The following is a 22,828-nucleotide window of genomic DNA, read 5'->3' on the forward strand; positions in this document are numbered from 1 at the left end:
TAAAGACCTAAAGTCAAGTGAAAGGCTTATGGACTAACAGGTTCGCCTCAGAAAATCAACTTTAGGACATAAAAACATTATTGTTTGCCCAAAAGCAAATTTAGGAAGGCAGCAAGGGGCAGGAAAAATGGGAGAATAGAAACAGGGAGCCCACAGTGGACCTGGGGAGAGTCCTGTCACCATGGAGATAACGACCACTGTGAGGGAAAAATAAGAGTTTCAATTGTGGGATGGGAAACACATTTGCTCTGGAAACTTCCACACACATCATTGTAAGACAATAAGAAAACAAAAATAACAGAAAAGTTTTTTCGCTTCGGAGACCCATGGGGTGGTTGCTTCTCTGTCCATAGAATTACCCAGACTCAGAATTTGCTCGCTAGCAGCAGGTGTGGGTGTGAGTTTTTCCAAATTCCATTTCCCGTTGTCTGTCTCCCCAACTAACAGGAGCTGAGTGAATTCGAACCACCAACATTTAAGAGAGCAGCCAAGTGCTGAGCTGTTCATGCCACCAGGCTCTTTTCTGTCTCTATGTCTACAATCAAGACAAGTTTCCCGAACAGCCTGTCTTTGCCCATGGATCCACAGAGCTTATCAGTCACATGTCGTCACATACACACAAATTCACCTCAGAATTCTCCTCTCTTTTAGAATAATTGCCTTTTCTTACACAACTGCATACAAAATTTTTATGCAATCTCCTCCCTCATGATTTACTGCCTCTGAAAACCCACTAGAGGGTCAGCTATGAGTCAGTTCTGACTCGATGGCACACAATACCACTGTCACCGCCACCGCCACCACCTCCATCACCACCACCACCAAGACTTTGCTTAAAGACCAACTATGCCTAATCCATGCCACAGTATTTTCAATTGCGTTATTAGAAGGCTCCCTTTATTGTGATCCAGCATGTGTGATATCAGTATTCACACTTTGTTGGAAGGGCACTGTATTGCAAGGCTCACTATAGTGCTCGTTTTATTGTGATCCAGCATATGTGATATTAGTATTTACACTTTGTTGGAAGGCTGATGTTTCCTTTTTCTAGTGGATCTAAAATACACTGAAATTACAATCTTAAATGAAATTGACATTTTTATACCTGGACACAAATACAAAGCAATAGCATCTTCACTTCTAGAGCTTTATTTTGCAAATATTACTGCCTCAAGTTCCCACAGAGATAAGGCTGTGGTGTTATACGTAAGATAATGTCTTATTTCAGACTCAGGGCCAAGTTTTGTCTTAATTTGGAGTTATACTTAGTGAGAATTATGGATTCGCCCTTCAGCTGTAAAGACAATTCCGTAAGGATTAAAATCTTAATACTCTTTATTTGCTGTTGTTAGAAATTTGACTACGACCCATAGAGGGAAACCCTGTGACCAAGCAATCAGAATCATGTCCTATCCTGTACTGTCACCTATCACCGGCATCCCCCTCAGGCTCAATTCCATTGTATCACTGTATCCACCCTTCTCCTTAGAGGGAGGGGCTTCCTCAGTGTTCCTTATTCATTGTTCAACTTTCAGATGCATAAGAAGCAATTGAAAATAGCATGAATCTGATCAGGTGTACCTTAGTGTTTAAACTGACATGCTTGTTCTTTTAAAGAAGTCCTTGACAGCATGTTTTCCCAATGCAACACACCTTTTAATTTATTGTTTGCTGGTACCTTATATGTTTATTGTGGATAAAAGGAAATGAAATTGACAATTTCAATATTAACTCCATCTATTATGGTGTTGACTATTCGTCCATTGAGGAGAGTTTTTGTTTTCTTGATGCTGAAAATATAACTCACATTGAAGAATGTAGTCTTTGATCTTTCTTCAGTAAGTGCTTCAAAACCTCTCTTTCCACAAGCAAAGTTGTGTCATCCACATAAGGCAAATCGTTGCAGAGTCTTCTAATCCTGATGCCACATTCTTCGTCATATAGCTCAATTTCTTGAATTTCTTGTATAGCATGAATATTGAATAGATATAGAGTAAGTATACAGTTTTGATGCACCTTTCTTGATTTTAAACCGTGCAGTGTTCCCTTGGGAAAACTGCTTCTTGATCTAGATACAGGTTTCATATGAGCACAGTTAAGCGTTTGGAATTCCCATTCTTTTCGAGTAGGAACCAATGTCCCTCCAAGGAAATATTTTGCTGTGTCTGCATTTGTTTTAACTTTTCCTCCTGTTCTTTTTTGACAAACTCCTTTCTCTTTTTTCCCAGTCCAGAAAAGGGGCATGGGGGGAAGCAGTTTAAAGTTAATTCAAAAGAAACTGCCAAATATACTTTATAAGTTTCAATTCAAATTCCAGACTATTAAACTCTAGAAATGGAGTGCATTCATAAGGGTAACAAGTCCAATCTCAAGTGGAATGTTTTTACTAGTCTTTAGCCAACAATTTGGGACTTTATTGCTTCCAAGTATTATTTTACTCTGGGAGGAAAACAAAGGCTCCCTCTTCCCCTTCCTTTTTCATCTCTCATTTTTCTCCATGTGCTCTTCTCTCTCTCAGTCACTTATTCTTCTTTGTAGTGGACAACTTAAAAATGAAGCAATGTAGATAGACAAGTGTTTTGTGGATTTATAAACATATTTTGACCATTTTATTCTGTCTGTAATATTAAATGAGATAGAAAATATATCTTCAAATTCAGTCCAAGTAAAACGAAAAATATATTTAACAACTACAAAAATTAAAATCATTACTTTTCCTACAATTAGGACATGGAATAAGGATAGCATTTTTAAAAAAAAATATTATTACAAATGCTTCTTTAATAAGTTCTCTAGAAGATGAAACAAATGTATTTTTATCACTTGCACATAATATATGTTCAGTTATCATATCTTGAAATTCAAACTATAATAGTTATTATTCCTTCCCAATTAAGACTACTGCACATGCCATATTCTGGTATGTTTACTTTTGCACTTCTTTTCTTTTTTAGAAGAAATGAGTTTTGTGTGTTTGCTAATGTAAAAAAAATATCTGATTTGGGAACTATTAAAGTATAGATCATGATGGAATAAAAGGTGAGGTTTGAACAATGAAGGTTTAAAAGACATAAAAGACATGAAAGCTCTGAGAATAGTTTGATGTTAGAATTCATGTCAGCTGCCTGTTTATATATAGTTGGGATTAACTTTCCTAGAGAAGAAACTGATGGATAATTATATTCTGTAAAGAGATAATCAGAGATGGTACTTTGTCTGTGGGGACAGCATTCAAGAAGTACAAGTCGACTTCCACCTCAGATTCACAATGTGCCTCTGCTCTTGGGATGGGTTACAGCACTTGAAAGACATGTTGGTTTCCAATTATAAATCTGGAAGTAACCAAAGTTGGGGCAACAATTACATAGACATACGTATAGAGCAAGGTTTGAATAGAGAAAGAAAGAATGTAATTCACTGAAGTAGCTGCTTTTAAAAAATGAGGATGAATTTGAGCCCAAAAGCAACACTGCAGAGTTGAGCCAGTGAGAGAACTGCTCCCTCTGCCACAACAGAGAAGGTGGAAGGTGATCCAGAAGTTCAAGGAGAAGTTCAAGGTTCAGGAAGTGGTTGTCTGGGCTGTGTTCTCAGGGCCTGGCTCATTCTGCCTCCATCTGAGGCTCTACAAACTGCTGCCAAAATACAGCTGGCTCTAAGACCACACGATTATGACAAGAAGACAGGTCAACCAAATAGATATCCCACTGAAATCTAACCACCACAAAACTATAAACCAGATACATGCACCTTTGATTTTGTTGTTGCTGAAAAGCCAAACATTTCTATAGCTATCCCCACCACCTTGTAGGCGTTGCTTGGTGGGAGCCAAACACTTACAGAAACCAAGCTGGAGGGGAGTTTTGCTGGAAGGCATGGCACAAGGGGATTGTACAGGGTTGAATGCATCAATATCTACCATATGCCGCTGTGTGCATGTTATCTGCGGCAAGACAAAACAAATTAATAAGCATCTCATAAAACTGCTGTGGCAGGAAGACCCCACAAGTACAATAACTTGTGGACAAAAATGACAGTAGGAAATTACTTGTAGTCCTTGAATTTCAATTAATTTTACATATATAAAATGTTAGTGAACTATTCCTTATTTACTGTGCATTATTGTGATTGATGTAAACATGGTTTTAAAGGCTTCTGAGAGATGCAGGTGGTGAGACACTACCTCAACTTGGACACATCGTTAGGAAAAGACTGATCACTAGAAAAGAACATTGTTTCAGAGCAACAGAGGATCTGAGGAAAAGAGGCAAAGTCTCCATGAGATGAATTGGCACACTAGTCACAATCTTAAAAGGGCACAATCTTTAAAAGGGCACAGGACGGGCAATGTCTGGGTCTCGAGGCTCATGTAAGCTTGTCATGAGGTGGGTTTGAGTTGATGGCAATCGCCAGCTTAGGCTGATGGTTGTCATCCTCAGTCCCCTTCGCTTATGTTTCTCTAAGTTCTCCTGTTTCCTGTGACCAAGCTGGCAGTCTACATTAACAAATAACAAAACGCCTCCCTGCTGTGGAGCTGGTTCTGACTCACTATGACTCTCCATCAGGTTTTCTGTAAATCTTCTTGAGAGCAGATGGCCTTATCTTTCCCCCATTGAGTAGCTTGTGGGTTTCAAGCTGCCAATCTTTCAAGAACCATCTCAGCAAGTAATGAATAGCATCAAAGAAGACATATTCAACAAGAGTTACTTTTATCTGTGCAGAGTTGTAACTTCTGGAAGACCATCCTTGGAATCATCAATCTTGATACTTTGTTCTTTTGTTTTACCACAGGCTTTTATAATAATTGGTTAAAAGTATACAGATAGTTTTACAACTTTGTAAATGAAATAGCAGGATGCCTACCATCTCTTCAGAGGAACCACAACAGGGGACCCTGGGCTGGAGGATAATGGAGGTGGACAGTGGTCTGAGAGGAGATCTGGCATGCTCTAAGAGATGGAGTGGAGCCGTAGATAATGAGTGGGGTCAGTATTGTCCAGCTCTCCTGGTGGCCTGTGCTGAAAACAGGTAGGAACTGAGTTTAAGCTCAACTACTGCCTGCAAAACACAGACCATCAGCCCAGGAAGTTCCACGCATCACCTGGGCAGCTGTCCATGTGGTCAGCCAGGTGAGGGTCTTCCTGCCTGCCATAGGAAGCGTGTTGAGCCACCATGAGGCTTAGTTAGGCTCCTCCTCAATGTCCCTGTGGGAAAACTTTGCTACTTTTAAACAGTGGACTCCAGTTGCCTAAAGGTTTCCAATGACCAACATTTTCTTGGACTAGACCTACAGGGCTTTCTCCTGAAGCATCTCTAGTTGAACTCAAGCTTCTAACCTTTGAGTTGTCAGATTAGTGTGGAGTCTAGGATCCTAACAAGTCCTGGAAATAGAGTGAAGGTGGGCTTGGTAGTCAGGGAAGAAATCACATGCAGATAATCCTAGTAACAGTCCTGAGATGGCCCTGGGCACTGATGAATGCCACATGCATTATCCAGAAAACAAGAGTTATTCATGCACTCCACGTTTTTGGTGCTCACAATACCCCTATGTAAAAAGCTCAGAAGTTATTATCTTCATGTAAAAGGCAAAATTTAAAATAAAAATAAACAAATCCCAGAGAGGTTTTGAAACTTGCCAGAAGTCACACAGCTGATAAATGGCAGGACACGGAATGAGTCAGAGTTTTCCTGACTCTGAGACCTGAACTTTGCCAGTGTATTGAGTCTGCCGATAACAGTGTTTGTAGGGGAAAACAAAGGCAACTGCCTCTCAGAGCTGAGTTCAGTCAAAATGGCAATTTATTCTAATGGCAATGTATTGAACTCAGTAAACAAAGTTCCTTGTAATAAGAGAGAGAGTATTCATCACAGGAGACTAGAGCGAGGGCTGCATGGTGGAGGGGACCAGGGGGAGTGTTTGTAAAACAATGAAAGAATCTTTTCTTTTACTTTTCCATAATTTTTGGACTCATGTACTTATAACTTGTTAGGCAAATTTGTGTCTTCTAGGTTGCAACACCCCCATGATACATCTTCAAGGATATGTACATGTACAGCCAAGCACAATCAATAAGAGTGCATCTGAATTCCAAAATCAATCTCCATAATAGTCTATGTGTTTCCTACTGCCAAAGGGGCCCTTTAGAGTAGTGAGAGAAGATCTTCACCCTGAAACCCACAGCGTCCCTTTTCAGCAGGAAGCAGCTAAGAGAATACGCCGTCCCCTTTTCCTTATGACTCAGGGTGAAGTCTCTCTCAGGGAGGAGTGATAGGGAATGGCAAAGGATACACTGACAAAGAAGATTAATCAGAACTGGCTTTGACAAGCACTGTGGCATTTGGACAAGAACAAACTGGGAGGAGGGTAGAGAGAATAGTGCAACAATGAATGAGTGGAAGCCCAAAATCTCTGTAAATGTTTATGAAAATTAATAAAATATAATTATAGAAAAAAAAAGCTTAACTCAACTTAATTGAGTTAACTTAATTTTTAGAAAAATATCAATATCAAAACAGTAGTTGATTTGGTCAATTCAATAAAATTGTCCCACGGGGAAAAATGTTTAAAAATTAAAAAAGATACAGCCAAGGACCTTGCTTATTTGATGAAATCATAGAATCATTTTTTCTCTAGCTTTACATAATTGAGTTGGAACACTGTATTGAAATAAACTATGGACTTCTAGAACCTTCTATAATTCTAGTGCTATTGTTGCTGTCAGGTGCCATCGAGTATGACTTATAGCAATACTACTACGCGCAACAGATCTGATTCCTTTCCCACCCTGTGTCATCCTCATCATCTCTGATGTACTTTATTGCATTGCATCGCCTGCCATGCCAATCCGTCTTACTGGGAATTTTCCTCACTTTTGTTGACTCACCACCTTTCCAAGTATGATATTTATTCCTTTCCGAGGAAAAGCCTCTACTAGAAACATGTTGAAAGTATGAGAGATGAAACTTTGCCATCCTTGCTTTTAAGGAGAACTCTGACTGCACCTTTTCCAGGACATGCCTATTCGTTCTTTTGTAAGTACTTGGGATCTGCAGTACTCTTCTCGAACACCACAACTCAAAGACATCCATTCTTCTTCTTAGTCATCGTCCAGCTCTAAGATGGATAGCAAGTGATTGAAAAGGTCATGGCCTGAAACAGGTGCACTTTCGTTTTCAAACTGGCATCATGGCTCTTCAGTACTTTGGAGAAATCCCTGACAGCAGATTTTCCCAATGTAATACATCTTCTGATCTCTTGGATCCTGCTTCCAAGGGTATTGACTGTGGATCTAAGTAAGATGAAATCATTGACAGTTTCAATCCTTTAAGAGTAATTTATGAAATGATTCTTATTTCTATACCAAAGGTGAATGACTAACCCTGACTTTATTAACCTTCTCCCCTAGCACCTGTTCTAGAAAATCAGTATAGGTCATTTCCTTGGTATTAAGTTGCTTCTTTATTCATTTAGTTGACTGAGTTTTAAGTGCTTACCAGCTGACAGACACCGTATGATTATAATAATGAAAATTTAATAGTATCTCTTCATGAGAAGAAGGTCGATACTGTGAAACTGTGCCTGAGTGAGAGAAGCTTTGGCGTTTCCTTTTACCTATAGGCAAAAATTCTCAGAGAACCTGGAAAGGACATGTAAATGATGATGTAACGGGAAATGTTGACTATGAAAATCAGGAAAGATTTCTTACTTCACGCTGGCTGAGTGAAGGCAGTACTTCCCCGCGGTTAAGATACTGAGACCTGGGTGACTAGGGGAAACCCAACTCTCCTGCGGTGGATGAATGCATAATCATACTCCGACACAGCCAGAAAATGGGATCATAGCCAGCAATACAAAGAAGCAGACTGCCTGCTCGGACCTGTGATTGCATGGGAGACTCTCATGTGCACTAGGCTAAGGGAAGAAAGCAGCATGAAAGGCTCTATACAATTTTATTTCATTCCTATTCTAGTCTGGAAAAGAACAACTAAAGGGCAAGGAGACAGATTGGAGGGATGCAGGGCTCATGATCAACTACAAAGGGTATTTGGGGAGGTGATAAAGTCATTGATTGTGTCTTGATTGTGGTGGTAGTTACATGATTGTACACGCACCAAAGTTCACAGAGCTGTTCACACAGCTGACTGGCTGTATTCAAATGGTACCTGAAGTTGGTATTCAACTCTCGAATTTGGTGTCTTGGGTCTAAACCAAATCCCACAACTGCCATTTCTAACTGGGTGCCTCAGACAAATGATAGCCTCATTTTAGAGGCCTCACTTATCACATAAATGCTTTCATGATCTTTACAACATTCAGTTATCATGAGGATTAAGTAGCCCAGGTGAGTTTCTTAGCATAGTTCCTGACACCAAATTGACATTCAGTAAAGACATACTTTCAACAATCAGTTTGCACAAATCACAGGAGCTTACTTTATCAATTTGCCTTATTAACTTCTCCAAAGATCCTTTACTGTTCTCTCACTTTCTTGTAAGTTCTTCCAAAATTCCCTCCATGTCCTGGGCTTTCTCCAGTTACCACCACGCTCCATCATGGCTGTCCTATGTCCACCATTGTCCCATCTTCTAGTCTTTCCATTCTCTGGTGCTCAGAATAGCTGGCTCCATGACACGTTGTCTCTTAATGGCAACCACACACTGTGCTTGTCAAGGCCGGAAAAAGAGAGATGACAGCACACAATTCAATCATCTCTCACTGTTGATTTATTCATGATGCTTGACTTTTTCTATTTTTCTCTCTATCCAAAACATCAAAGATGTCATTTACAAACAAAAATAAGGAATGTTTGGAATAATATATGCAACTCCTTCCTTGTAAGTCATTTCAAAGCACTACATTATTAAGTCCTGAAGACTCTCTGTAAGTTGCATTATTTGGTACTGCTGAGAGTTCAGTTACTTTGGAGGTCAGGAAAAATGGAAATTACTTTCTTCCAATATCAGGGCTAATGGTGAGGAACCATGGCGTGGATCCTGTAACACAATGGATGGGCCCCAAATTCTCTGCATGGTACACTACTTCATTTTGGAAAGCATTATCATTTCTTTTTCCAACACATTGCTTTTCTAATTATATTTTGTTTATGCTATTGCCATTCCTTTTCATTCTCCAAGAACTCAGCAAATGAGAGTGGGGGTAAGAGGTAGGAACCCGACCCACAGAAATACTGCATTCACCTTCTCAAAGTTAGAAAGCTCAATGCTCAATTTTATTTTTTCAACTTGTCTAATCATGTTCAAACATCGAAGAATTTAATCTTTACTGCAAATCTTGTATTACGTTCAATGTAAATGACACTAGACAGATTGTATAATAAACACTACTAGTCATTTATGCCATAATGAGAATAAGTGAATCAGATTGATTTGTGGTGGAGATTGGATGAAAAAAAGGAGAAAATTGGGCTTTTAGATAACTGAAGGTGGAAAGGAGCTATATTCTAGTGGGACATTAACTACACAGAACAGAGGTACTGGGGTTACTTTAACTTTCCCGACTTACAGCTGTCAAGCCTGTCATATAAAGTAGTTTATGACTATAGTAGGAATCTTACCACGTATTGGAATGCTGTATTGTTGTTGAGTCAGAACTGACCCACTGCTGACCCTCCAGTGGGTTTTCAGAGGTAGTTAATGGAACAGGTGGAGACTTTAGAGGATCTTTTTCTTTTCAGGAAGAAATAATATTCCTTCTAATCTTGCTTACAAAACAACTTAAGAGCAGCTGGTTTCCAGCTAGTCGCATTGCCACAGCGATACAATATGGCCTTATTTGAGTCTTTCTGAAGAAACATATCTCTCTCTGTGTGTGTATACACACATACACACACACACACACGTGTGTGTGTGTATATATATATATATATGAATAAATATGGCTATGCAGATTTTACATCTCTTTATAAATAGAGAAAAATTAAATTCTGCTCATTATTTATGGATGATACAGCATTTGGATTGATTATAAATAGGTCACAAAAAAGGAACATACACAGCAGAAAACTTTAGTAATCACATACTTCAATTCATGAAAGAAGAATATTTTATGGATCTATCTATCTATCTATCTATCCTTGCTGTTGTGGTTGACTGCAATTGAGTTGAGCACGACTCATAATGACCCCATGAACAAAAGGCCTGAAGCCTTTCTATAACTATAGATATTTACCAAAATTCATGAGTTTCCAGGGGCATGTTGTTTAGGAGGTGGATGCCACTCCTGCTTCTACATATATCTCCATCCTTATATAGATCCATATATATCTCTAGGTATCTGAATAAATGTAACATTTTAGGGGCATATGTACCTGCATAATGAGAGAAAGATGCGCAATATCCTCCTTTAGCCTCAGAAACCCAGTAAAGGGTTAGCTACGAGTTGGTTCTGACCTCACAACAGTAACTATTTTGCGCACCTGCATGAACAGAATAGTACATATTCTTTGATGTTCTTCGAAGACGGTCCACAGCGACATTTTTTTCTCTTTCCCCTACAAACAGTCTACCCAAATCATCAAGATGTAGAATCTATTTCCAGCCTTCATGCATCTACATGGAAATTTGACTTCCTGAACAGCACACCTCTAGAAACTCTATGAACTTAGATAAAAGACGATAGTTATAGAACAGGGTTCAAGTCCTTTGTTCATAGGGTCGCTATGACTCATGTTCGACTCGACAGCAATCAACAATGACTAAGAAAAGGTGGTGAGAGTGACATTTGTATCTTTTGAACCTAAACCTTAAGAATAGTGAGGGTTTTTTTGCATCTTTCCCCTTGGCAGCCAGCTGCCATGTAAAGGGTTCAAACCAATTATAACACAAACTAAGATGTTGTGACTTGGGGATCATGTGCCCCCCATGGAGGACCAAGGAGATATGTGTGAGTGAATGCTAACAACTGATGCTAGTTAACCTCACAGAGAGATCAGAACACATGGACAAGCCAAGAAACTACCTCAGTAAACATATTCAACTTCAACAATCAATAAAAAGTAAACTATTGTGATTCTAAGCCATGACATTTTGCAGTAGTTTGTTATGCAGCAACAGATTTAATGGCAATATTTTGCTTCACTGTTCATTCACATCTGTTACCTCCAACAAGGATTAAAGAGAAAAAAGGCAAATAAACTTGTATGCCAATAATGAATCAAGAATGCATGCAAGTGATACTTTTCATTGTGAAGAAGCAACCCAAATCTTCACACTTAAATGGAGCATTCATGATCGATAGTTTTTGTGGTAGGGCTTTTTTTTTTTTTTAAATCTGTGAGGGTTGTTTTTTTGTTTTGTTTTGTTTTTTCTGAAGGCAGCAGTGAAATTGGAAACGCCTGTCATTGACGAGTACATCCATCTAGTCATTCATGTTGAGTTTTTTCTGATCTACATTTAAAACAAATTTATGAGCTTGTTCAGAAAATGTGGGGGAAAAAAATCAATAGAGCAACCGTGACTTATAAAGGTGAAACCTTCAGGTCATGAATATTTCATCAGGGAAATGTGGAAGGCACCAGATATTATCTGGGCATATTCGTCAACCTGATGTGATTAATTCACAAATGCACTGACGCCCCTTATTAACGGAGAAGATCGCTGGGCATACAGGAATAGCATGAGATCAAGCATACAACCCCCAGCGTCAGGAGGCTGTGGAAACAGAGGCCAAGGCTATAGAAGTTGTGGCTGAGGAGCCGACCAGAAGGAAAGGCCAACTCCTCCTGTGTGCCGTGTAGAGACACATCGACCAGGGCCCAGGCTGTGGGGAGCCAGGCCAGACGCTCCCTGTTTCCTAGAACAGGATCAGAAGTTTTGTGTAAAAAGCTATTTTAGGGGATGTGGATTGAATTGTGCCCCCATACGTGTTGAAGTCATAACACTTGCCCCTGCAAACAGGTCTCTGGAACTGTTGGGGGCTTATGTTTATTTGTATGTAATTCTGGTGTCGACCTGCCTCCCTGCTAATCAAAAGGCTGAACATCTCTGCCTGTTTGAATCTGCCAGCTGCTCCATTTGATTAAGCGGCTCCTCTGAGTAAGATTTACAGGCCCAGAAACCAGTGGGTTGCAATGGACTCAACAGGAGTGTGGAATGAATGAGGTCAGGTGGTTCCTAACCCCGCTTACTTCATATAAGCAAGAGGAGCTGAGTAGATACATATACAAAAGGGGGGGAAGCCATGTGGAGGTGGAAAAGCCGTGTGGAGGTAGGAAAGCCGTGTGGAGGTAGGTGTATAAGGCAGATGCAGCTAATCCAGGAACTCTAAGGATTGCTGACAGTTGTTCTAAACTCATTCATGTCTAGTCAGAACCAGCTCAAAGCTGACCCTCAAGTGGGTTTCCCGGGCTATAAACGGAATAGAAAGTGACCACCAATCTTTCATGTTGCTGCCAGTGGATTTGGACACACAGCGAGGAGTGGTCTTTGGGTTAGTAGCCCAGCTTCCTGTGTGTAAGCCACCAGCACTCCCTAGTGATGGCCACCAGGTGCTGCAATGAGAAATAGGGAAGACCTCCTAAGCACACCCTCAATTCAGCTCTGGTGGCCTAGTGGCAAGAAGCTGCGCTGCAATCCTGAAGGCACACGGTCCGAGGCCACCAGCTGCTCCATGGGAAAAGGACGGACAATTGACTCCTGTCTGATTAACTGCCTCGGAAAACCTGCTGGAGGGTCAGCTATGGGCCGGTTCCGACTATACGGTACACAACAACACAACAACAACCTCCTGAACAATGAAAAAGAAATTTGGTCCCGCCATTGTTTGTACTCCCTCTGGTATAGCAGCGCTAAGTAAGTAGGTAACACTTACTGGAAGTGAAGAGGACTTGAAGCTCTCATGAAGAAAATCAAAGACCTTCAGCATGGTTTACTTCAACATCAAGAAAAATAATCCTCACATTTGGACTCACAGGCAATGCCATGATAAATGGGAAAAAGATGGAAACTCTCTTGTTGTTAGGTGCTGCCAAATCAAGTACAACTCACAGTGCCTCTATCAACAACAAATCTGAACCCTATCCTACCTCATGCCGTCCTCACACCTCCTGATACACTAGAGACATTGCAGCAGTCACCATGTTAATCCACCTACTTGAAGGTCTTCCTCTCTTCCGCCGACCCTCTACCCTTCCCAACATCATATCCTTCTCTGAGGAATAGCACCTCAAAGCAGCATGCCAGAGGTACGTGAAGCGAAGCCTTGTAATTCTTGCCTCCAAAAAGGACTCCAGCTGCACCCTTTGCAAGATGTGTTTGTTTGTTCTTTTGGCTGTCCATAGGATGTTCAGTACTCTTCTTCAACACCACAGCTCAAAGGTATCAATTCTTCTGTCATCCCTTTTCACTTTCCAGCTCTCAGATACATAGCAAATGATTGGAAAGACCATGGCCTCAAGATGACATCATTACTCCTCAATAATTTTGAGAGGTTCCTTACTGCAGACTTTCCCAATGCAGTATGTTTCCTGATTTCCTGAGTCCTGGTACCAAGAGTGTTAATTGTGGAACAAAATAAGATGGAGTTGTTGACAGTTTCAAACTCTTCTCCATCCACAACGATGTTACCTATTAGTGCAGGGAAGTGTCTTTGTTTTCTTGACATTAAGATGCAATCCAAATTGAAGTCGTCTAGGACTTTATTTTACTTGGCTCCAAAATCAACATCCATGGAGTTAGTAATCCAGAAACGATGCATTGCAGTGGGGAAGTCTTTTGCTAAGGACCTCTTTAGATGCAAAAAATCAGGACAGACTGTTCCTTTTTAAAACGACCTTCAGAGTGACTAAGCTGTGCCTAGCCCAATCCATGATATTTTCAATTGCTTTGTAACCGTGTGAACATTGGACAATGAATGAGAAAGACGGAAGTAGAATTGATGCCTGTGAGCGGTGGTGCTGGTGAAGCGTGGTGACTATACCGTGGACTGCCACACACCAAACAAATCTGTCCTGGAAGCAGTGCAGATTTCTCCTTAGAGGCGAGGATGGTGACTGTCTCATATGCTTCAGGCACGTGTCAGCTCCAGTCCTAGGCAAAGGACATCACGCTTGGAAAAGGAAAGAGTCTATGAAGCAAATGAAGCCCCTCAACATGACAGTTGACAGAGCTTCAGCAAAGCAGAAATTATGACAATGGTTCAGCTCTGGGGGGAGGGCTTGGTTCTGCTGTACGTACTGTCAGTACCAGTCAGAGCTGACTCAATTGCATCTAAAAACAAAACCAAGAAGAAACTAAAGCAGAGAGGTCTCAGGATTCCCCATCCATCCCCTTGCCTCTCAGCTCTTCCCCTGGAGTCTGAGGGAGCTGGAGAAATTAGTCGGTGAAATGAAGAAAGCAAGACTTTCAGTGTAGAAGAAATAAAGCAGCCACATTCAAGAGCCTTACAGCCAAGCAATTAGTGATACAACCAGTGGCACAATAAGTGCCCATCGATCCCCAGAAGAACGGGAGCAGCACAGACAACAAGGTAAATTAGACACAGATCAAAAGAGAAGCATGTTCAATAACGAGCTGAGGCAGAGAGCTTTCAGGGCTGGGGTTTCAAACGGCCAGGCTGAGAGGGGACAGACAGCCACTCTGTCCCGCCTCAGCAGAGGTTGCGAAGGTGGTCTGTGCTGACATGGTTTCATTCTCAACCCATTGATTCCATTGAAGGAAACAGAAACTTGCCAAGAATCATCGGGCAGGACTCAGAAAGGGTCAGCAGTTGATTTAGCGGCAGGGCATTCACCGAGTCCGGCATGTTTCTTTGCAGAGGAAATTTATCACGGGTTTGAAGGCAGCCTTTTCACGACTCCAGAAAACAAAATCTGCACAGGCGTGAGCACCTCCCTTAGTGAACTCCCCCACCTGCGGCAGAAAGCAGCCTTTTATCGATGGCAGAGCCACCAAAGGCCGCATGGAGGCTGGGGGACAGATGCAGTTATGGGAAAGGGGCAGAGGCCATAGGGAGAGAAGCGCAAAGCAGACACCCACTGCCTTCGTGATGTGAATTGTCTGTTCCTCGTTAATGGGGGATGCCAGGGGGTTTCCTTGCCCGAGAGAATAATTCCAGACTCCCACCCTTAACCAGCTGGATTGACACAGTGACTGCTGCAGTGGGGTTGAGTATGTCAGAGATGACGATGGCGGCACAGGACAGATCTGTTGTTCAATGGGTCTCTGTGAGTTATACTTGACTCTACCGTATCTCCTAACAACAGCCCCCAAATAAAAACAAAACAAGCCAAGCCAGTTGTTCTCAAGTTGACCTCAATGCATGATGGATGACCCCACGTGCATACAGTAGAACCACATACACTCTATAGGGATTTTGTGTCTGTGAAATTTTTTGCTCTGTGGGTGGGTCAGAGGATGTGGGCTCAGTTACGATGACTACTAACCTCAAGACTGACACTTCTTCTTTTTTTTTTTTAAATTTAGGTTGTTTATTTTTCATTTCAATGAACATCTACAGAGATTTTGGAATTCCATTCATTCATTGTTGCACCCTTCTCCCCGCACAAACCCCTCCCCCCCCATTTGCTCCTCTCCCTGAAAAGCAAAAGAAAAACTCCCTCATTGGTACACAATCCCCCCCCCGCACCTCCCCAAACCCCACCCCCTAGCCCCAAATATAATCCACTCTACCACCCTCATTGCATACTCCTACGATAAAAATAATGCCCTAAAATATAATACTTTTAGACTATTCACTTCTAATCCACCCAACGGCATCTTGGAAGAAAGGTCTGGCGATCCGTTTACTCTCATCCTCTGTTGGTGGGATTGCAAGACATAACAACCACTTGGGAAAGCAGTTTGGCATTTCCTCAAAAAGCTGATTAGAGAAACTCCATATGACCCAGCTATTTCAGTGGTAGGAATATATCCCAAGGAAATTAGAACCAAGACACAAATGGAGATTGGTACACCAATGTGCATAGCAGCTTTGTTCACAATCACAAAAACATAAAAACAGCCTAAATGTCCAACCACAATCGAGTAGATTGAGAAACTGTGGTACCTTCACACAAGGGAATTACTACACAGCATGCAGGACTGATGGTTTTGAAAATTGCTATGTTACTTGGGAGAGACTGGAGAGCATTATGCTTAGTGAACTAACTCAGTCTCATAAAGACAAATACTGCTTAAGACCATTATTGTGAAAAGGGAAGCATAACATGTAAAAAAACGTGTATGGTGGTCCAATGGGGTAAGGGGTGGGAGCAGAGAGGTGAGGATGGATTGGGACGGGGGGTGGTTAATCACAGGGTCACACAATTTGGTGGAGTCCTGGAAATAGAAAATAGTAAATAGGAAAGATCGAGCAGGGACCTGAAAAGATGGGGTAATGGTGGACATAGTTCAATGGTGATTAATTTTATAAAACACAATGCATGAGAATGATTGTATGAAATATAATGCCAGTGAAGAAAAGTGTGAAATACAATGTATATGAATTTTATAAAAAGAATAAGCTAAAGTGAACCCAAACTGCTGCCCTTGAGAAAATGCTGGCTCATGGCAGTCGCAGACATCACTGCTCCTTGGCTTTGTCTGCCACTGACTCCACAGAGGCTCTGATGGTGCAGCCCTGCGGGGGTGAGCTGCTTACACAGAGCCAGAGCTTCTCTGGTGCTTTGACTTCCCAGCAGACTGTGGAGAGAGGGGCAGCCTTCTGCTGTGTGATTTCAGCCTTGGAAAACCCTTCCCCTGGAGGGTCAGCTCTGAGTTTGTTCTGACTTTCTGATTGTTTACCCAATCAGATCACCAGGCCTTCCTTCTGAGGCACCTCTGGGCAAATCAAAATCACCAAGCTTTTGGTTAGTGGCCAAAGACTTTACCATCTGTGCCACCTAGGGATTTTGTAATCTCAGCGACTCCCTTTCTTTCTTCCATTGCTGTCTAGCAGGAACTGACTCACAGTTGATCCTCCAGCGGATTTTTGAGAGGCTGTAAATCACGTGGGAGACCGCTCTTCTCTCTCCTGCGGAGCCCCTGGAAGATGAGAGCTGACAGAGGGATGGCACCTTTGGGTTTGGAGCATAGCACCCCAGGAACCATGCATCCAGAGCTCTTAACCCTAGAACGGAGTATTCATATTCAAGAGGCAGCTGCGTATGGTGGAGACATTACAAACCCTTTTAGCATAAAAAAAATGTTGCTTAGTACTTTCCTCAAACACTATAATAATATGAGGTACTATTATATTTCTCTCTGTTTGCTGTATGTGCGGAAAATGGCATGGGGTTAGTTGCCCGTTTAGTCCTAGTATCTTGCACATTGTGCTCAGTAAATGTTTGCTCAAGGAATGAAACGAATGAACAAATCTACGTTTTCCAGAAACACAAAACACATCTAATATTTTCACTTCACTTTTGTTTTCTTTCCTTGATTATGCTAACCACTGTATTATGGTCTACAAGATTGCATACTCACAAGTACGTACACTAGTCCAGCAAGTCATAACAGAAAGCAAAGGACTGGCAGATAGGGAAAAAGAGTCTTCATTTTGGAGTTTCACTAACATGATGGGAATTTTGGAATTTCACCCCCCAGGACTTGAGACTTGTGGGTAAATGGGGGGTGGGGTGGGGTGAGGAAGAACAGTGCTGGTATCTTCCAAGTGCTTTCCAAAGACAACATTGTATAAGCCCGTTAGCTGGGCACAATTTTAGAGAATGCTATGGGGTTTATTTGTAACATCATTGGATGAAAGGATATCATCAGCGTGTGAGAGCTGATGACAAATTTCAATTCAAAGACTGGAACAGGAAGAGAATGTTTTGAAGTGTTTGGCTTTGCAGTGTTCTAGAAAATGAAGGGCTTAAAAAATGGGTTTCATGACAATTCCCTTTTTCTTAAACATTTTTTATGTCTACTTATATCTAGCTGTTGGTTTGGGCTTGCTTACTTAACTTGTTGATGTTAATTGAAACCATGGATGAATCCTCTCTCTCTCTCTCCCCCTTTCCTCTCTCCCTCCCTGCCCCCCCCACTCCTCTCTCATACACACACCCTCCTCCACCACCACCACTATCTGAAAACTCCCAAAGCCAATCAATCTTCATATGGTAAGGCATCACAAAGCCTCTGAGATACTCCCAAACCTGCTCGCTGGTCAACAGTACTTCCTTTCCTGCACCCTGCGTTCCTTTACTTCTGTTCTAATGGCAAAGAAATGTGCACTATCTTTGCATCTGTTAAGATTCCCATATTTTCATAGTTTTGCTATACTAAAATGGTTCACATGGAGATCTGCTTATTGGAAAATAGCTTCTACTCTGTGAAGCCAAAATGGACTACATTAGAGCAAAGCAGAATTCTTTTCTCTTTTCTCATTCCCCTCACCCCAGCCCTCCTAGCCCTTAATTGCCTGCTAAAATTGCTCCAATTGTAAACCTGGATGAAAAGTGTGCAAAAATGCCCTCTGAAGAGAGATGTTGGCAGCTCTGAAGATGTCGTTTTAGACTTACGGTCGGCTGTAACATTTGAGTCACCTATCAAACAGGAGAGAGCCAGGCCAGTTTCTTCTCTTCATCAGTGAAATCCATTTGAAGGTCTCCAGGGGGCAAATTATTTTTAGAATTAGTTTTTATTTTATTAGTCAGGTTACAGAGTGTCAAAATTGGACTGAAGCCAGAGGTACTTGGCTCAGCTTATTAATATTGATACGATCACTCAGTGCTCCATACGGGATGACACTTCTCACCTCCCGCGATGGCGTGCTTTGGGAGTTTTTTCCCCTTTCTTTCTTCTTTAAAGAAACCACACAATTTTAAAAAGGAAATACTCAGTTCTTTTCTTCTGGTGTTTGTCTCCAAAGCAGACAGATCAGCCACGTCAGTTTTCTACAAGTCAACTCATTTAACGAGGTTTACTGACTTGGGTGAAGTAAACAGAGATGATGGGTATTCTTTTCAACAATTCATACACATTTTGTTTTGTGCCATTAATTGCAATCCCATGACTGAACATCATTGTTTCTCCTTCCTCTCTGGGTTTCCATTTTCATTTCTTTTTCCTACTCCTTTCACCTTCTGGTCTTCATTCCTTTCCCATCTCCAGTGCTTGGCTGTTCTAAGGAGTGTGCACCTCCCCAAGACTCTTGCTCGCCTTGGAGACAGGTTGATTCCTTGACTGAAAGTTGACCTATGGGGGTGAGTTCATTTCCAGACTTGAAGGGTGTCGAATGGTGGCAGTGTGTTCCCTTAGTCTCTATGAGAACAGCATGCCCCACCCTTTCTCTATTATTTTGAGCAGCTTTTTGTGTTTCTCTCCCTCTAGCGGTTGTGAATGGAAGTTGGGCCACTGCATTGTTCTATGGTCTGAGGGATGGACATTCAGACTAGGGTTTATGTGGTCATTTCGTCCTTTAGGCAAATTATTTCCATGTATCTTTGATTCTTTTCACTCTTCTTTGCTCTGAATGAGGAGAGATCAATAGTGGTTAACAAGCTTTGAAAACTCTAGTCTAGTTACTGTTGTTGTTAATTACCGTCAAGTCATATATGACTTAAACAACCCTGTGAACAACAGACTGAACCTTCCCTGTCCTATCCTGTGCCGTCTTCATCATTGCTGACACACCTGTTCCCATTGCTGCAGTCATTATGTCAATCTGTCTTGTTGGGGGTCTTCCTCTCCCTCGCTGACCCTCCACCATTCCAAGTATCATGTTCCTTCCTCTCTAAGGAATAGACTCCCCAGCAACAAGCCCAAAGTATGAGAGATGAAGCTTCACCATATTTGCCGCTAAGGAGAACTGGCTGCATTTTCTCTAAGACATGCTGTGCTTTGGGAAGTCCGTGGGATATTCCTCTCCGGTACCACAACTCAAAGTCCTAAATTCTTCTATCATTCTTATTCATTATCCAGCTCTCAAATACATAACAAGTGATTGAAAAGACCATGACCAGAATCAGGTGCACCATAGTCTTCAAACTTGGACCATTGCTTTTTAAGATTTTGGAGAAGTCCCTGACAGTCGACGTTCCCAAGGCATAACATCTCCTGATCTCTTGATGGCTGATTGAAAGGCTGTTGATTGTTGATCCTAGCAAGGTGAAATCATTGATAATGTGAATCCTTTCTTCAGCTATCATGATGTTGCCTGTTGGCCCAGTGGTGAGGACCTTTGTTTTCTTGATGTGGAGACATAATCCAGATTAATCTTCTGCAGCAAGAATTTCAAGTTATCCTCACTTTCAGCAAGCACAATCTGCACAACAGGTTGTTGGTGAGTCTTTCTCGGATCTTAATGCTGCATTCTTCTTTGTAGATTCTAGCTTCACTAATAATTTGCTCAATATACAGATTGAAGAGGTATAAAGAAAGGATACACCCTTTAGTTTAAATTTTAATTTATCCTGATTTTAAACGACACAATGTTCCCTTGCTCTGTTTGGATAACAGCTTCTCTGTCTAGGTACAAATTGCACATACTCACCTCCAGTGCTATGCATCAGAGAGCTGGACAATGACTAAAGATGAAAGAAGAAGAATCGATACCTTCAAATTGTGGTGCTGGAGAAGAGTCTTGAACATATCATGGACTGCGAAATAAACAAATGGGTCTGTCTTGGGAAGGGTAAAACCAAGGCTCTCTCCGTGGAGGCTAGGATTTTGAAGCTCCGTCTCACATACATTGGGCACATGGCCAGGAAGGACCAGTCTTTGCAGAAGGACATTATGCTTGGAAGGGTGGAGGGACAGCACAGGAGAGGAAGACCCTGGATGAGATAGATTGATACAGTGATTGAGGGCAATAGGGGTTGGTGTGTCAGAATTAATGAGATTAGCTCAGGACAGGGTAGGGTTCAGAGCTGTTGTAAATAGGGTCACTACAGATCACAGGTGACTCAATGGTACATAACAGCAACAACAACAACCAAACCTCTGGTGGTCTAGTAGCAAGAAGCTGCACTGCAGTCCAGAAGGCACACAATTTGAGGCCACCAGCTCTCTATGGAAGAAGGATTTTCAATCTCCTCCTGTGTGATTAAAGGCCTCTGAAAACCTGCTAGAGGGTCAGCTATGGGATGGTTCTGACTTATGGTACATAACAACAATAATCACCACTGATATAAAAGGGAGCTCTGGTCACCTAGTGGTAAGAAGCTGTACGGCAATCTCAAAGGCCCATAGTTCGAATCTACCAGCTATGTTGGTGGGGCAAGGACGGGCAATTTCCTCCTGTGTGATGTATTGTCTCGAAAAACCCACTGCAGGGTCAGCTGTGAGTTGATTCTGACTTGAGGGCACACACCACCAACTCTACCCAACATAAAACATTGTCTTTGCAGACTATGTTAAGCCAATTGACCTTGATAGCCAGGAGACTCATTTCCTCAAGTTGGCAACCAAATTTTTTTTTAGTCATCAACCTGAGGCTAAGTCTATGTTAGATACTGAGCCCATAAACGAAGTGCTCAATGCATCTCTCCTCTAAAGGGAGCTTAGAGTATCTCTGTAAGGATTTCTCTAGCACTTATAGTGTTTTAGACATTGTGCTGGCAGAAGGAAAAGATTTAATATGAGAGAGACCAAAGATTGTTAGTAGTTGCCAGGAACAGGAAGAAGAGGAAAAGAAGAATCATTGTTTAAAAAAGATTGAGTTTCTGCTAACAGTGCTGAGAAACTTGGCAACAGATGCTAGTTATACAACATAACAGCAGATGTGCCACTGCGACTTCTGAGCTGGTTATCACTGTGACAACCTCAGTCATCTTCACCTTTGTCATTTGTAGTTTGCTGGTACACAATCCCAGTCTTTCTATAGGTATTGTAGATGATTTCTGGGTTTATTTCCCTTCAAGTGGAGGCCACTCACTTGTTGTCCACTCAGTTATCCTGAAAATGTGAACTCATGACTCCAAGGCGACATCAATTTAATCCACTCTCTGCTCACAAATCGTGTGGGTGCTCTATGCAGCGTTTGTAGCTTTCACCAAAACAACCAGGTGTGACGGTTGTATAAGCCCAGTTGAATGAATTCGGTAAATTTTTTCTTTGTAAACAACATAGTGTTGACCATTACTAAAGACTAGTTTGAAAAGATCTCCACCTAACCACTTAATAATGTCTTATTAAGTACATAAGGTGAAGTTTCACTATTCTTGCCTCTAAGAAGCAACTTGGTTGCATTTCTTCCAAGGCAGGTTTCTTTTTCTTTTGACACTTCATGGGACATTCAATAGGCAAGGCAAATAGGGTCTCCAGCATCATAGTTCAAAGGCATTGATTCCTCTTCTGTCTTCCTTATTTGTTGCCTAACTTTCAAAGGTATCAGAAGCTATTGAAAATATGTCTTACAAGGTTATAGAGTTTGGTGAGCAGAAGAAGGGGGTGAAGGAACTAGGAAAGAGTCAGTGGGGACTTGAAAAGACAGGGTAATGGTGGGAATAGATCAATGGTGAGTAATTTTATAAAACATAATATATGGAAAGTATCCTATGAAACACAATGCGAATGGAGGAATGTGTGGAACATAATGTATATAAACAAAACACAATGTAGAAGAATTTTTATGCAAACCAATAAAAATAAAAATAAAATGGAAAAACAGAGAACATGTCCTGGCTTAGATCAGGTGCACCTTAGCCTTTAAAGTTAGTCTTTGAATTTTGAAGAGGTCTTTGACAATGGATTTTCCCAATGAGCATGCATTTTGATTACAGGCAAAATAATTACGCAGGAAATATCAAAGAAAAATATAAAAAACGTACATTGTGCCTAAACCAACAGGCTCACATGAAATTATTTTACAAAGTGGCATGTGATTATGAACCAATGGCAACAAGGAAGACGTTCAAAAAGGCATTAACAA

This window comes from Elephantulus edwardii, unplaced genomic scaffold (genome assembly GCF_000299155.1).
Source record: "Elephantulus edwardii isolate Elephantulus edwardi_28Jun2011 unplaced genomic scaffold, EleEdw1.0 scaffold00014, whole genome shotgun sequence".
Lineage (NCBI taxonomy): Eukaryota > Metazoa > Chordata > Mammalia > Macroscelidea > Macroscelididae > Elephantulus > Elephantulus edwardii.